Source organism: Bombus vancouverensis, chromosome 7, assembly GCF_051014615.1.
Source record: "Bombus vancouverensis nearcticus chromosome 7, iyBomVanc1_principal, whole genome shotgun sequence".
NCBI lineage: Eukaryota > Metazoa > Arthropoda > Insecta > Hymenoptera > Apidae > Bombus > Bombus vancouverensis.
Window position 1 is genome coordinate 7,488,710 of NC_134917.1, and position 17,164 is coordinate 7,505,873.

The following is a 17,164-nucleotide window of genomic DNA, read 5'->3' on the forward strand; positions in this document are numbered from 1 at the left end:
ATGGTATAACGTTATCACGTATTACGTTATATGGTATAACGTTATAACGTATTACGTTATATGGTATATCGTTATAACGTATTACGTTATATGGTATAACGTTATACCGTATTACGTTATATGGTATAACGAAATGACGTTTTACGTTATATGGTATTACGTTAAAACGTATTACGTTATATGGTATAACGTTATCACTTATTACGTTATATGGCATTACGTTATAACGTATTACGTTATATGGTATAACGAAATGCCGTTTTACGTTATATGGTATAACGTTATAACGTATTACGTTATATGGTATTACGTTTTGACGTATTACGTTATATGGTATAACGTTATAACGTATTACGTTATATGGTATTACGTTATGACGTATTACGATATATGGTATAACGTTATAACGTATTACGTTATATGGTATAACGTTATAACGAATTACGTTATATGGCATTACGTTATAACGTACTACGTTATATGGTATAACGTTATAACGTATTACGTTACATGGTATAACGTTATAACGTATTACGTTATATGGTATAACGTCATAACGTATTACGTTATATGGTATTACGTTATCACGTATTACGTTATATGGTATTACGTCATAACGTATTACGTTATATGGTATAACGTTATAACGTATTACGTTATATGGTATAACGTTATAACGTATTACGTTATATGGTATTACGTTATAACGTATTACGTTATATAGTATAACGTTATAACGTGTTACGTTATATGGTATAACGTTATCACGTATTACGTTATATGGTATAACGTTATAACGTATTACGTTATATGGTATAACGTTTTAACGTATTACGTTATATGGTATAACGTTATCACGTATTACGTTATATGGTATAACGTTATAACGTATTACGTTATATGGTACTACGTTATAACGTATTACGTTATATGGTATAACGAAATGACGTTTTACGTTATATGGTATTACGTTATAACGTATTACGTTATATGGTATAACGTTATAACGTATTACGTTATATGGTATAACGTTATAACGTATTACGTTATATGGTATAACGTTATAACGTATTACGTTATATGGTATAACGTCATAACGTATTACGTTATATGGTATTACGTTATCACGTATTACGTTATATGGTATAACGTTATAACGTATTACGTTATATGGTATAACCTTTTAACGTATTACGTTATATGGTATAACGTTATAACGTATTACGTTATATGGTACTACTTTATAACGTATTACGTTATATGGTATAACGAAATGACGTTTTACGTTATATGGTATTACGTTATAACGTATTACGTTATATGGTATAACGTTATAACGCATTACGTTATGTGGTATAACGTTATAACGTATTACGTTATATGGTATAACGTCATAACGTATTACGTTATATGGTATTACGTTATCACGTATTACGTTATATGGTATAACGTTATAACGTATTACGTTATATGGTATAACCTTTTAACGTATTACGTTATATGGTATAACGTTATCACGTATTACGTTATATGGTATAACGTTATAACGTATTACGTTATATGGTATAACGTTATAACGTATTACGTTATAAGGTATAACGTTATAACGTACTACGTTATATGGTATATCGTTATAACGTATTACGTTAAATGGTATAACGTTATACCGTATTACGTTATATGGTATAACGAAATGACGTTTTACGTTATATGGTATTACGTTATAACGTATTACGTTATATGATATTACGTTAGAACGTATTGCGTTATATGGTATAACGTCATAACGTATTACGTTATATGGTATTACGTTATCACGTATTACGTTATATGGTATAACGTTATAACGTATTACATTATATGGTATAACGTTTTAACGTATTACGTTATATGGTATAACGTTATCACGTATTACGTTATATGGTATAACGTTATAACGTATTACGTTATATGGTATTACGTTATAACGTATTACGTTATATGGTATAACGTTATAACGTATTACGTTATATGGTATAACGTTATAACGTATTACGTTATATGGTATACCGTCATAACGTATTACGTTATATGGTATTACGTTATCACGTGTTACGTTATATGGTATGACGTTATAACGTATTACGTTATATGGTATAACGTTATAACGTATTACGTTATATGGTATAACGAAATGACGTTTTACGTTATATGGTATTACGTTATAACGTATTACGTTATATGATATTACGTTAGAACGTATTACGTTATATGGTATAACGTCATAACGTATTACGTTATATGGTATTACGTTATCACGTATTACGTTATATGGTATAACGTTATAACGTATTACGTTATATGGTATAACGTTTTAACGTATTACGTTATATGGTATAACGTTATAACGTATTACTTTATATGGTATAAGAATATCACGTATTACGTTATATGGTATAACGATTTAACGTATTACGTTATATGGTATAACGTTATCACGTATTACGTTATATGGTATTACATTATAATGTAAAACGTTATATGGTATTGCGTTATAACGTATTACGTTATATGGTATAACGTTATAACGTATTACGTTATATGGTATGACGTTATAACATATTACGTTATATAGTATAACGTTGTAACGTATTACGTTATATGGTATAACGTTATAACGTATTACGTTATATGGTATAACGTTATAACGTATTACGTTATATGGTATAACGTTATAACATACTGCGTTATATGGTATATCGTTATAACGTATTACGTTATATGGTATAACGTTATACCGTATTACGTTATATGGTATAACGTTATAACGTATTACGTTATATGGTATAACGTTATAACGTATTACGTTATATGGCATAACGTTATAACGTATTACGTTATATGGTATATCGTTATAACGTATTACGTTATATGGTATAACGTTATACCGTATTACGTTATATGGTATAACGACATGACGTTTTACGTTATATGGTATTACGTTATAACGTATTACGTTATATGATATTACGTTAGAACGTATTACGTTATATGGTATAACGTCATAACGTATTACGTTATATGGTATTACGTTATCACGTATTGCGTTATATGGTATAGCGTTATAACGTATTACGTTATATGGTATAACGTTTTAACGTATTACGTTATATGGTATAACGTTATCACGTATTACGTTATATGGTATAACGTTATAACGTATTACGTTATATGGTATTACGTTATAACGTATTACGTTATATGGTATAACGTTATAACGTATTACGTTATATGGTATAACGTTATAACGTATTACGTTATATTGTATAACGTTATAACGTATTACGTTATATGGTATAACGTCATAACGTATTACGTTATATGGTATTACGTTATCACGTGTTACGTTATATGGTATAACGTTATAACGTATTACGTTATATGGTATAACGTTTTAACGTATTACGTTATATGGTATAACGTTTTCACGTATTACGTTATATGGTATAACGTTTTAACGTATTACGTTATATGGTATAACGTTATCACGTATTGCGTTATATGGTATAACGTTATAACGTATTACGTTATATGGTATTACGTTATAACGTATTACGTTATATGGTATAACGAAATGACGTTTTACGTTATATGGTATAACGAAATGACGTTTTACGTTATATGGTATTACGTTATAACGTATTACGTTATATGGTATAACGTTATAACGTATTACGTTATATGGTATAACGTCATAACGTATTACGTTATATGGTATTACGTTATCACGTATTACGTTATATGGTATAACGTTATAACGTATTACGTTATATGGTATAACCTTTTAACGTATTACGTTATAAGGTATAACGTTATAACGTACTACGTTATATGGTATATCGTTATAACGTATTACGTTAAATGGTATAACGTTATACCGTATTACGTTATATGGTATAACGAAATGACGTTTTACGTTATATGGTATTACGTTATAACGTATTACGTTATATGATATTACGTTAGAACGTATTGCGTTATATGGTATAACGTCATAACGTATTACGTTATATGGTATTACGTTATCACGTATTACGTTATATGGTATAACGTTATAACGTATTACATTATATGGTATAACGTTTTAACGTATTACGTTATATGGTATAACGTTATCACGTATTACGTTATATGGTATAACGTTATAACGTATTACGTTATATGGTATTACGTTATAACGTATTACGTTATATGGTATAACGTTATAACGTATTACGTTATATGGTATAACGTTATAACGTATTACGTTATATGGTATACCGTCATAACGTATTACGTTATATGGTATTACGTTATCACGTGTTACGTTATATGGTATGACGTTATAACGTATTACGTTATATGGTATAACGTTATAACGTATTACGTTATATGGTATAACGAAATGACGTTTTACGTTATATGGTATTACGTTATAACGTATTACGTTATATGATATTACGTTAGAACGTATTACGTTATATGGTATAACGTCATAACGTATTACGTTATATGGTATTACGTTATCACGTATTACGTTATATGGTATAACGTTATAACGTATTACGTTATATGGTATAACGTTTTAACGTATTACGTTATATGGTATAACGTTATAACGTATTACTTTATATGGTATAAGAATATCACGTATTACGTTATATGGTATAACGATTTAACGTATTACGTTATATGGTATAACGTTATCACGTATTACGTTATATGGTATTACATTATAATGTAAAACGTTATATGGTATTGCGTTATAACGTATTACGTTATATGGTATAACGTTATAACGTATTACGTTATATGGTATGACGTTATAACATATTACGTTATATAGTATAACGTTGTAACGTATTACGTTATATGGTATAACGTTATAACGTATTACGTTATATGGTATAACGTTATAACGTATTACGTTATATGGTATAACGTTATAACATACTGCGTTATATGGTATATCGTTATAACGTATTACGTTATATGGTATAACGTTATACCGTATTACGTTATATGGTATAACGTTATAACGTATTACGTTATATGGTATAACGTTATAACGTATTACGTTATATGGCATAACGTTATAACGTATTACGTTATATGGTATATCGTTATAACGTATTACGTTATATGGTATAACGTTATACCGTATTACGTTATATGGTATAACGACATGACGTTTTACGTTATATGGTATTACGTTATAACGTATTACGTTATATGATATTACGTTAGAACGTATTACGTTATATGGTATAACGTCATAACGTATTACGTTATATGGTATTACGTTATCACGTATTGCGTTATATGGTATAGCGTTATAACGTATTACGTTATATGGTATAACGTTTTAACGTATTACGTTATATGGTATAACGTTATCACGTATTACGTTATATGGTATAACGTTATAACGTATTACGTTATATGGTATTACGTTATAACGTATTACGTTATATGGTATAACGTTATAACGTATTACGTTATATGGTATAACGTTATAACGTATTACGTTATATTGTATAACGTTATAACGTATTACGTTATATGGTATAACGTCATAACGTATTACGTTATATGGTATTACGTTATCACGTGTTACGTTATATGGTATAACGTTATAACGTATTACGTTATATGGTATAACGTTTTAACGTATTACGTTATATGGTATAACGTTTTCACGTATTACGTTATATGGTATAACGTTTTAACGTATTACGTTATATGGTATAACGTTATCACGTATTGCGTTATATGGTATAACGTTATAACGTATTACGTTATATGGTATTACGTTATAACGTATTACGTTATATGGTATAACGAAATGACGTTTTACGTTATATGGTATAACGAAATGACGTTTTACGTTATATGGTATTACGTTATAACGTATTACGTTATATGGTATAACGTTATAACGTATTACGTTATATGGTATAACGTCATAACGTATTACGTTATATGGTATTACGTTATCACGTATTACGTTATATGGTATAACGTTATAACGTATTACGTTATATGGTATAACCTTTTAACGTATTACGTTATATGGTATAACGTTATAACGTATTACGTTATATGGTACTACTTTATAACGTATTACGTTATATGGTATAACGAAATGACGTTTTACGTTATATGGTATTACGTTATAACGTATTACGTTATATGGTATAACGTTATAACGCATTACGTTATGTGGTATAACGTTATAACGTATTACGTTATATGGTATAACGTCATAACGTATTACGTTATATGGTATTACGTTATCACGTATTACGTTATATGGTATAACGTTATAACGTATTACGTTATATGGTATAACCTTTTAACGTATTACGTTATATGGTATAACGTTATCACGTATTACGTTATATGGTATAACGTTATAACGTATTACGTTATATGGTATAACGTTATAACGTATTACGTTATAAGGTATAACGTTATAACGTACTACGTTATATGGTATATCGTTATAACGTATTACGTTATATGGTATAACGTTATACCGTATTACGTTATATGGTATAACGAAATGACGTTTTACGTTATATGGTATTACGTTATAACGTATTACGTTATATGATATTACGTTAGAACGTATTGCGTTATATGGTATAACGTCATAACGTATTACGTTATATGGTATTACGTTATCACGTATTACGTTATATGGTATAACGTTATAACGTATTACATTATATGGTATAACGTTTTAACGTATTACGTTATATGGTATAACGTTATCACGTATTACGTTATATGGTATAACGTTATAACGTATTACGTTATATGGTATTACGTTATAACGTATTACGTTATATGGTATAACGTTATAACGTATTACGTTATATGGTATAACGTTATAACGTATTACGTTATATGGTATACCGTCATAACGTATTACGTTATATGGTATTACGTTATCACGTGTTACGTTATATGGTATGACGTTATAACGTATTACGTTATATGGTATAACGTTATAACGTATTACGTTATATGGTATAACGAAATGACGTTTTACGTTATATGGTATTACGTTATAACGTATTACGTTATATGATATTACGTTAGAACGTATTACGTTATATGGTATAACGTCATAACGTATTACGTTATATGGTATTACGTTATCACGTATTACGTTATATGGTATAACGTTATAACGTATTACGTTATATGGTATAACGTTTTAACGTATTACGTTATATGGTATAACGTTATAACGTATTACTTTATATGGTATAAGAATATCACGTATTACGTTATATGGTATAACGATTTAACGTATTACGTTATATGGTATAACGTTATCACGTATTACGTTATATGGTATTACATTATAATGTAAAACGTTATATGGTATTGCGTTATAACGTATTACGTTATATGGTATAACGTTATAACGTATTACGTTATATGGTATGACGTTATAACATATTACGTTATATAGTATAACGTTGTAACGTATTACGTTATATGGTATAACGTTATAACGTATTACGTTATATGGTATAACGTTATAACGTATTACGTTATATGGTATAACGTTATAACATACTGCGTTATATGGTATATCGTTATAACGTATTACGTTATATGGTATAACGTTATACCGTATTACGTTATATGGTATAACGTTATAACGTATTACGTTATATGGTATAACGTTATAACGTATTACGTTATATGGCATAACGTTATAACGTATTACGTTATATGGTATATCGTTATAACGTATTACGTTATATGGTATAACGTTATACCGTATTACGTTATATGGTATAACGTCATAACGTATTACGTTATATGGTATTACGTTATCACGTATTACGTTATATGGTATAACGTTATAACGTATTACGTTATATGGTATAACGTTTTAACGTATTACGTTATATGGTATAACGTTATCACGTATTACGTTATATGGTATAACGTTATAACGTATTACGTTATATGGTATAACGTTTTAACGTATTACGTTATATGGTATAACGTTATCACGTATTGCGTTATATGGTATAACGTTATAACGTATTACGTTATATGGTTTTACGTTATAACGTATTACGTTATATGGTATAACGAAATGACGTTTTACGTTATATGGTATTACGTTATAACGTATTACGTTATATGGTATTACGTTATAACGTATTACGTTATATGGTATAACGTCATAACGTATTACGTTATATGGTATTACGTTATCACGTATTACTTTATATGGTATAACGTTATAACGTATTACGTTATATGGTATAACGTTATAACGAATTACGTTATATGGCATTACGTTATAACGTACTACGTTATATGGTATGACGTTATAACATATTACGTTATATGGTATAACGTTGTAACGTATTACGTTATATGGCATAACGAAATGACGTTTTACGATATATGGTATAACGTTATAACGTATTGCGTTATATAGCATTAAGTTATATCGTATTACGTTATATGGTATAACGTTATACCGTATTACGTTGTATGGTATAACGAAATGCCGTTTTACGTTATATGTTATTACGTTATAACGTATTACGTTATATAGTATAACGTTGTAACGTATTACGTTATATGGTATAACGTTATAACGTATTACGTTATATGGTATAACGTTATAACGTATTACGTTATATGGTATAACGTTTTAACGTATTACGTTATATGGTATAACGTTATCACGTATTGCGTTATATGGTATAACGTTATAACGTATTACGTTATATGGTTTTACGTTATAACGTATTACGTTATATGGTATAACGAAATGACGTTTTACGTTATATGGTATTACGTTATAACGTATTACGTTATATGGTATTACGTTATAACGTATTACGTTATATGGTATAACGTCATAACGTATTACGTTATATGGTATTACGTTATCACGTGTTACGTTATATGGTATAACGTTATAACGTATTACGTTATATGGTATAACGTTTTAACGTATTACGTTATATGGTATAACGTTTTCACGTATTACGTTATATGGTATAACGTTTTAACGTATTACGTTATATGGTATAACGTTATCACGTATTGCGTTATATGGTATAACGTTATAACGTATTACGTTATATGGTATTACGTTATAACGTATTACGTTATATGGTATAACGAAATGACGTTTTACGTTATATGGTATAACGAAATGACGTTTTACGTTATATGGTATTACGTTATAACGTATTACGTTATATGGTATAACGTTATAACGTATTACGTTATATGGTATAACGTCATAACGTATTACGTTATATGGTATTACGTTATCACGTATTACGTTATATGGTATAACGTTATAACGTATTACGTTATATGGTATAACCTTTTAACGTATTACGTTATATGGTATAACGTTATAACGTATTACGTTATATGGTACTACTTTATAACGTATTACGTTATATGGTATAACGAAATGACGTTTTACGTTATATGGTATTACGTTATAACGTATTACGTTATATGGTATAACGTTATAACGCATTACGTTATGTGGTATAACGTTATAACGTATTACGTTATATGGTATAACGTCATAACGTATTACGTTATATGGTATTACGTTATCACGTATTACGTTATATGGTATAACGTTATAACGTATTACGTTATATGGTATAACCTTTTAACGTATTACGTTATATGGTATAACGTTATCACGTATTACGTTATATGGTATAACGTTATAACGTATTACGTTATATGGTATAACGTTATAACGTATTACGTTATAAGGTATAACGTTATAACGTACTACGTTATATGGTATATCGTTATAACGTATTACGTTATATGGTATAACGTTATACCGTATTACGTTATATGGTATAACGAAATGACGTTTTACGTTATATGGTATTACGTTATAACGTATTACGTTATATGATATTACGTTAGAACGTATTGCGTTATATGGTATAACGTCATAACGTATTACGTTATATGGTATTACGTTATCACGTATTACGTTATATGGTATAACGTTATAACGTATTACATTATATGGTATAACGTTTTAACGTATTACGTTATATGGTATAACGTTATCACGTATTACGTTATATGGTATAACGTTATAACGTATTACGTTATATGGTATTACGTTATAACGTATTACGTTATATGGTATAACGTTATAACGTATTACGTTATATGGTATAACGTTATAACGTATTACGTTATATGGTATACCGTCATAACGTATTACGTTATATGGTATTACGTTATCACGTGTTACGTTATATGGTATGACGTTATAACGTATTACGTTATATGGTATAACGTTATAACGTATTACGTTATATGGTATAACGAAATGACGTTTTACGTTATATGGTATTACGTTATAACGTATTACGTTATATGATATTACGTTAGAACGTATTACGTTATATGGTATAACGTCATAACGTATTACGTTATATGGTATTACGTTATCACGTATTACGTTATATGGTATAACGTTATAACGTATTACGTTATATGGTATAACGTTTTAACGTATTACGTTATATGGTATAACGTTATAACGTATTACTTTATATGGTATAAGAATATCACGTATTACGTTATATGGTATAACGATTTAACGTATTACGTTATATGGTATAACGTTATCACGTATTACGTTATATGGTATTACATTATAATGTAAAACGTTATATGGTATTGCGTTATAACGTATTACGTTATATGGTATAACGTTATAACGTATTACGTTATATGGTATGACGTTATAACATATTACGTTATATAGTATAACGTTGTAACGTATTACGTTATATGGTATAACGTTATAACGTATTACGTTATATGGTATAACGTTATAACGTATTACGTTATATGGTATAACGTTATAACATACTGCGTTATATGGTATATCGTTATAACGTATTACGTTATATGGTATAACGTTATACCGTATTACGTTATATGGTATAACGTTATAACGTATTACGTTATATGGTATAACGTTATAACGTATTACGTTATATGGCATAACGTTATAACGTATTACGTTATATGGTATATCGTTATAACGTATTACGTTATATGGTATAACGTTATACCGTATTACGTTATATGGTATAACGTCATAACGTATTACGTTATATGGTATTACGTTATCACGTATTACGTTATATGGTATAACGTTATAACGTATTACGTTATATGGTATAACGTTTTAACGTATTACGTTATATGGTATAACGTTATCACGTATTACGTTATATGGTATAACGTTATAACGTATTACGTTATATGGTATAACGTTTTAACGTATTACGTTATATGGTATAACGTTATCACGTATTGCGTTATATGGTATAACGTTATAACGTATTACGTTATATGGTTTTACGTTATAACGTATTACGTTATATGGTATAACGAAATGACGTTTTACGTTATATGGTATTACGTTATAACGTATTACGTTATATGGTATTACGTTATAACGTATTACGTTATATGGTATAACGTCATAACGTATTACGTTATATGGTATTACGTTATCACGTATTACTTTATATGGTATAACGTTATAACGTATTACGTTATATGGTATAACGTTATAACGAATTACGTTATATGGCATTACGTTATAACGTACTACGTTATATGGTATGACGTTATAACATATTACGTTATATGGTATAACGTTGTAACGTATTACGTTATATGGCATAACGAAATGACGTTTTACGATATATGGTATAACGTTATAACGTATTGCGTTATATAGCATTAAGTTATATCGTATTACGTTATATGGTATAACGTTATACCGTATTACGTTGTATGGTATAACGAAATGCCGTTTTACGTTATATGTTATTACGTTATAACGTATTACGTTATATGGAATAACGTTATACCGTATTACGTTGTATGGTATAACGAAATGACGTTTTACGTTATATGGTATTACGTTATAACGTATTACGTTATATGGTATAACGTTATAACGAATTACGTTATATGGTATAGTGAAATGACGTTTTACGTTATATGGTATAACGTTATAACGTATTACGTTATATGGTATAACGTTATAACGTATTACGTTATATGGTATAACGTTTTAACGTATTACGTTATATGGTATAACGAAATGACGTTTTACGTTATATGGTATTACGTTATAACGTATTACGTTATATGGTATAACGAAATGACGTTTTACGTTATATGGTATTACGTTATATGGTATTACGTTATATGGTATAACGTTATAACGTATTACGTTATATGGTATAACGTTTTAACGTATTACGTTATATGGTATAACGTTATCACCTATTAAGTTATATGGTATAACGTTATAACGTATTACGTTATATGATATTACGTTATAACGTATTACGTTATATGGTATAACGTCATAACGTATTACGTTATATGGTATTACCTTATCACGTATTACGTTATATGGTATAACGTTATAACGTATTACGTTATATGGTATAACGAAATGACGTTTTACGTTATATGGTATTACGTTATATGGTATTACGTTATATGGTATAACGTTATAACGTATTACGTTATATGGTATAACGTTATCACGTATTACGTTATATGGTATAGCGTTATAACGTATTACGTTATATGGTATAACGTTTTAACGTATTACGTTATATGGTATAACGTTATCACGTATTACGTTATATGGTATAACGTTATAACGTATTACGTTATATGGTATTACGTTATAACGTATTACGTTATATGGTATAACGTTATAACGTATTACGTTATATGGTATAACGTTATAACGTATTACGTTATATTGTATAACGTTATAACGTATTACGTTATATGGTATAACGTCATAACGTATTACGTTATATGGTATTACGTTATCACGTATTACGTTATATGGTATAACGTTATAACGTATTACGTTATATGGTATAACGTTTTAACGTATTACGTTATATGGTATAACGTTATCACGTATTACGTTATATGGTATAACGTTATAACGTATTACGTTATATGGTATAACGTTTTAACGTATTACGTTATATGGTATAACGTTATCACGTATTGCGTTATATGGTATAACGTTATAACGTATTACGTTATATGGTTTTACGTTATAACGTATTACGTTATATGGTATAACGAAATGACGTTTTACGTTATATGGTATTACGTTATAACGTATTACGTTATATGGTATTACGTTATAACGTATTACGTTATATGGTATAACGTCATAACGTATTACGTTATATGGTATTACGTTATCACGTATTACGTTATATGGTATAACGTTATAACGTATTACGTTATATGGTATAACGTTATAACGAATTACGTTATATGGCATTACGTTATAACGTACTACGTTATATGGTATGACGTTATAACATATTACGTTATATGGTACAACGTTGTAACGTATTACGTTATATGGCATAACGAAATGACGTTTTACGATATATGGTATAACGTTATAACGTATTGCGTTATATAGCATTAAGTTATATCGTATTACGTTATATGGTATAACGTTATACCGTATTACGTTGTATGGTATAACGAAATGCCGTTTTACGTTATATGTTATTACGTTATAACGTATTACGTTATATGGAATAACGTTATACCGTATTACGTTATATGGTATAACGAAATGACGTTTTACGTTATATGGTATTACGTTATAACGTATTACGTTATATGGTATAACGTTATAACGAATTACGTTATATGGTATAGTGAAATGACGTTTTACGTTATATGGTATAACGTTATAACGTATTACGTTATATGGTATAACGTTATAACGTATTACGTTATATGGTATAACGTTTTAACGTATTACGTTATATGGTATAACGAAATGACGTTTTACGTTATATGGTATTACGTTATAACGTATTACGTTATATGGTATAACGAAATGACGTTTTACGTTATATGGTATTACGTTATATGGTATTACGTTATATGGTATAACGTTATAACGTATTACGTTACATGGTATAACGTTTTAACGTATTACGTTATATGGTATAACGTTATCACCTATTAAGTTATATGGTATAACGTTATAACGTATTACGTTATATGATATTACGTTATAACGTATTACGTTATATGGTATAACGTCATAACGTATTACGTTATATGGTATTACCTTATCACGTATTACGTTATATGGTATAACGTTATAACGTATTACGTTATATGGCATAACGTTTTAACGTATTACGTTATATGGTATAACGTTATCACGTATTACGTTATATGGTATAACGTTATAACGTATTACGTTATATGGTAATACGTCATAACGTATTACGTTATATGGTATAACGTTATAACTTATTACGTTATATGGTATAACGTTATAACGTATTACGTTATATGGTATTACGTTATAACGTATTACGTTATATAGTATAACGTTATAACGTGTTACGTTATATGGAATAACGTTATAACTAATTACGTTATATGGCATTACGTTATAACGTATTACGTTATATGGTATAACGTTATAACGTATTACGTTATATGGTATAACGTTATAACGTATTACGTTATATGGTATAACGTTATAACGTATTACGTTATATGGTATATCGTTATAACGTATTACGTTATATGGTATAACGTTATACCGTATTACGTTATATGGTATAACGAAATGACGTTTTACGTTATATGGTATTACGTTATAACGTATTACGTTATATGATATTACGTTAGAACGTATTACGTTATATGGTATAACGTCATAACGTATTACGTTATATGGTATTACGTTATCACGTATTACGTTATATGGTATAACGTTATAACGTATTACGTTATATGGTATTACGTTATAACGTATTACGTTATATGGTATTACGTTATAACGTATTACGTTATATAGTATAACGTTATAACGTGTTACGTTATATGGAATAACGTTATAACTAATTACGTTATATGGCATTACGTTATAACGTATTACGTTATATGGTATAACGTTATAACGTATTACGTTATATGGTATAACGTTATAACGTATTACGTTATATGGTATAACGTTATAACGTATTACGTTATATGGTATATCGTTATAACGTATTACGTTATATGGTATAACGTTATACCGTATTACGTTATATGGTATAACGAAATGACGTTTTACGTTATATGGTATTACGTTATAACGTATTACGTTATATGATATTACGTTAGAACGTATTACGTTATATGGTATAACGTCATAACGTATTACGTTATATGTTATTACGTTATACCGTATTACGTTATATGGAATAACGTTATACCGTATTACGTTATATGGTATAACGAAATGACGTTTTACGTTATATGGTATTACGTTATAACGTATTACGTTATATGGTATAACGTTATAACGAATTACGTTATATGGTATAGTGAAATGACGTTTTACGTTATATGGTATAACGTTATAACGTATTACGTTATATGGTATAACGTTATAACGTATTACGTTATATGGTATAACGTTTTAACGTATTACGTTATATGGTATAACGAAATGACGTTTTACGTTATATGGTATTACGTTATAACGTATTACGTTATATGGTATAACGAAATGACGTTTTACGTTATATGGTATTACGTTATAACGTATTACGTTATATGGTATAACGAAATGACGTTTTACGTTATATGGTATTACGTTATATGGTATTACGTTATCACGTATTACGTTATATGGTATAACGTTATAACGTATTACGTTATATGGCACAACGTTTTAACGTATTACGTTATATGGTATAACGTTATCACGTATTACGTTATATGGTATAACGTTATAACGTATTACGTTATATGGTAATACGTCATAACGTATTACGTTATATGGTATAACGTTATAACGTATTACGTTATATGGTATAACGTTATAACGTATTACGTTATATGGTATTACGTTATAACGTATTACGTTATATAGTATAACGTTATAACGTGTTACGTTATATGGAATAACGTTATAACTAATTACGTTATATGGCATTACGTTATAACGTATTACGTTATATGGTATAACGTTATAACGTATTACGTTATATGGTATAACGTTATAACGTATTACGTTATATGGTATAACGTTATAACGTATTACGTTATATGGTATATCGTTATAACGTATTACGTTATATGGTATAACGTTATACCGTATTACGTTATATGGTATAACGAAATGACGTTTTACGTTATATGGTATTACGTTATAACGTATTACGTTATATGGTATAACGAAATGACGTTTTACGTTATATGGTATTACGTTATATGGTATTACGTTATCACGTATTACGTTATATGGTATAACGTTATAACGTATTACGTTATATGGTATAACGTTTTAACGTATTACGTTATATGGTATAACGTTATCACCTATTAAGTTATATGGTATAACGTTATAACGTATTACGTTATATGGTATAACGATATGACGTTTTACGTTATATGGTATTACGTTATAACGTATTACGTTATATGGTATAACGTTATAACGAATTACGTTATATGGTATAGTGAAATGACGTTTTACGTTATATGGTATAACGTTATAACGTATTACGTTATATGGTATAACGTTATAACGTATTACGTTATATGGTATAACGTTTTAACGTATTACGTTATATGGTATAACGAAATGACGTTTTACGTTATATGGTATTACGTTATAACGTATTACGTTATATGGTATAACGAAATGACGTTTTACGTTATATGGTATTACGTTATATGGTATTACGTTATCACGTTTTACGTTATATGGTATAACGTTATAACGTATTACGTTATATGGTATAACGTTTTAACGTATTACGTTATATGGTATAACGTTATCACCTATTAAGTTATATGGTATAACGTTATAACGTATTACGTTATATGATATTACGTTATAACGTATTACGTTATATGGTATAACGTCATAACGTATTACGTTATATGGTATTACCTTATCACGTATTACGTTATATGGTATAACGTTATAACGTATTACGTTATATGGCATAACGTTTTAACGTATTACGTTATATGGTATAACGTTATCACG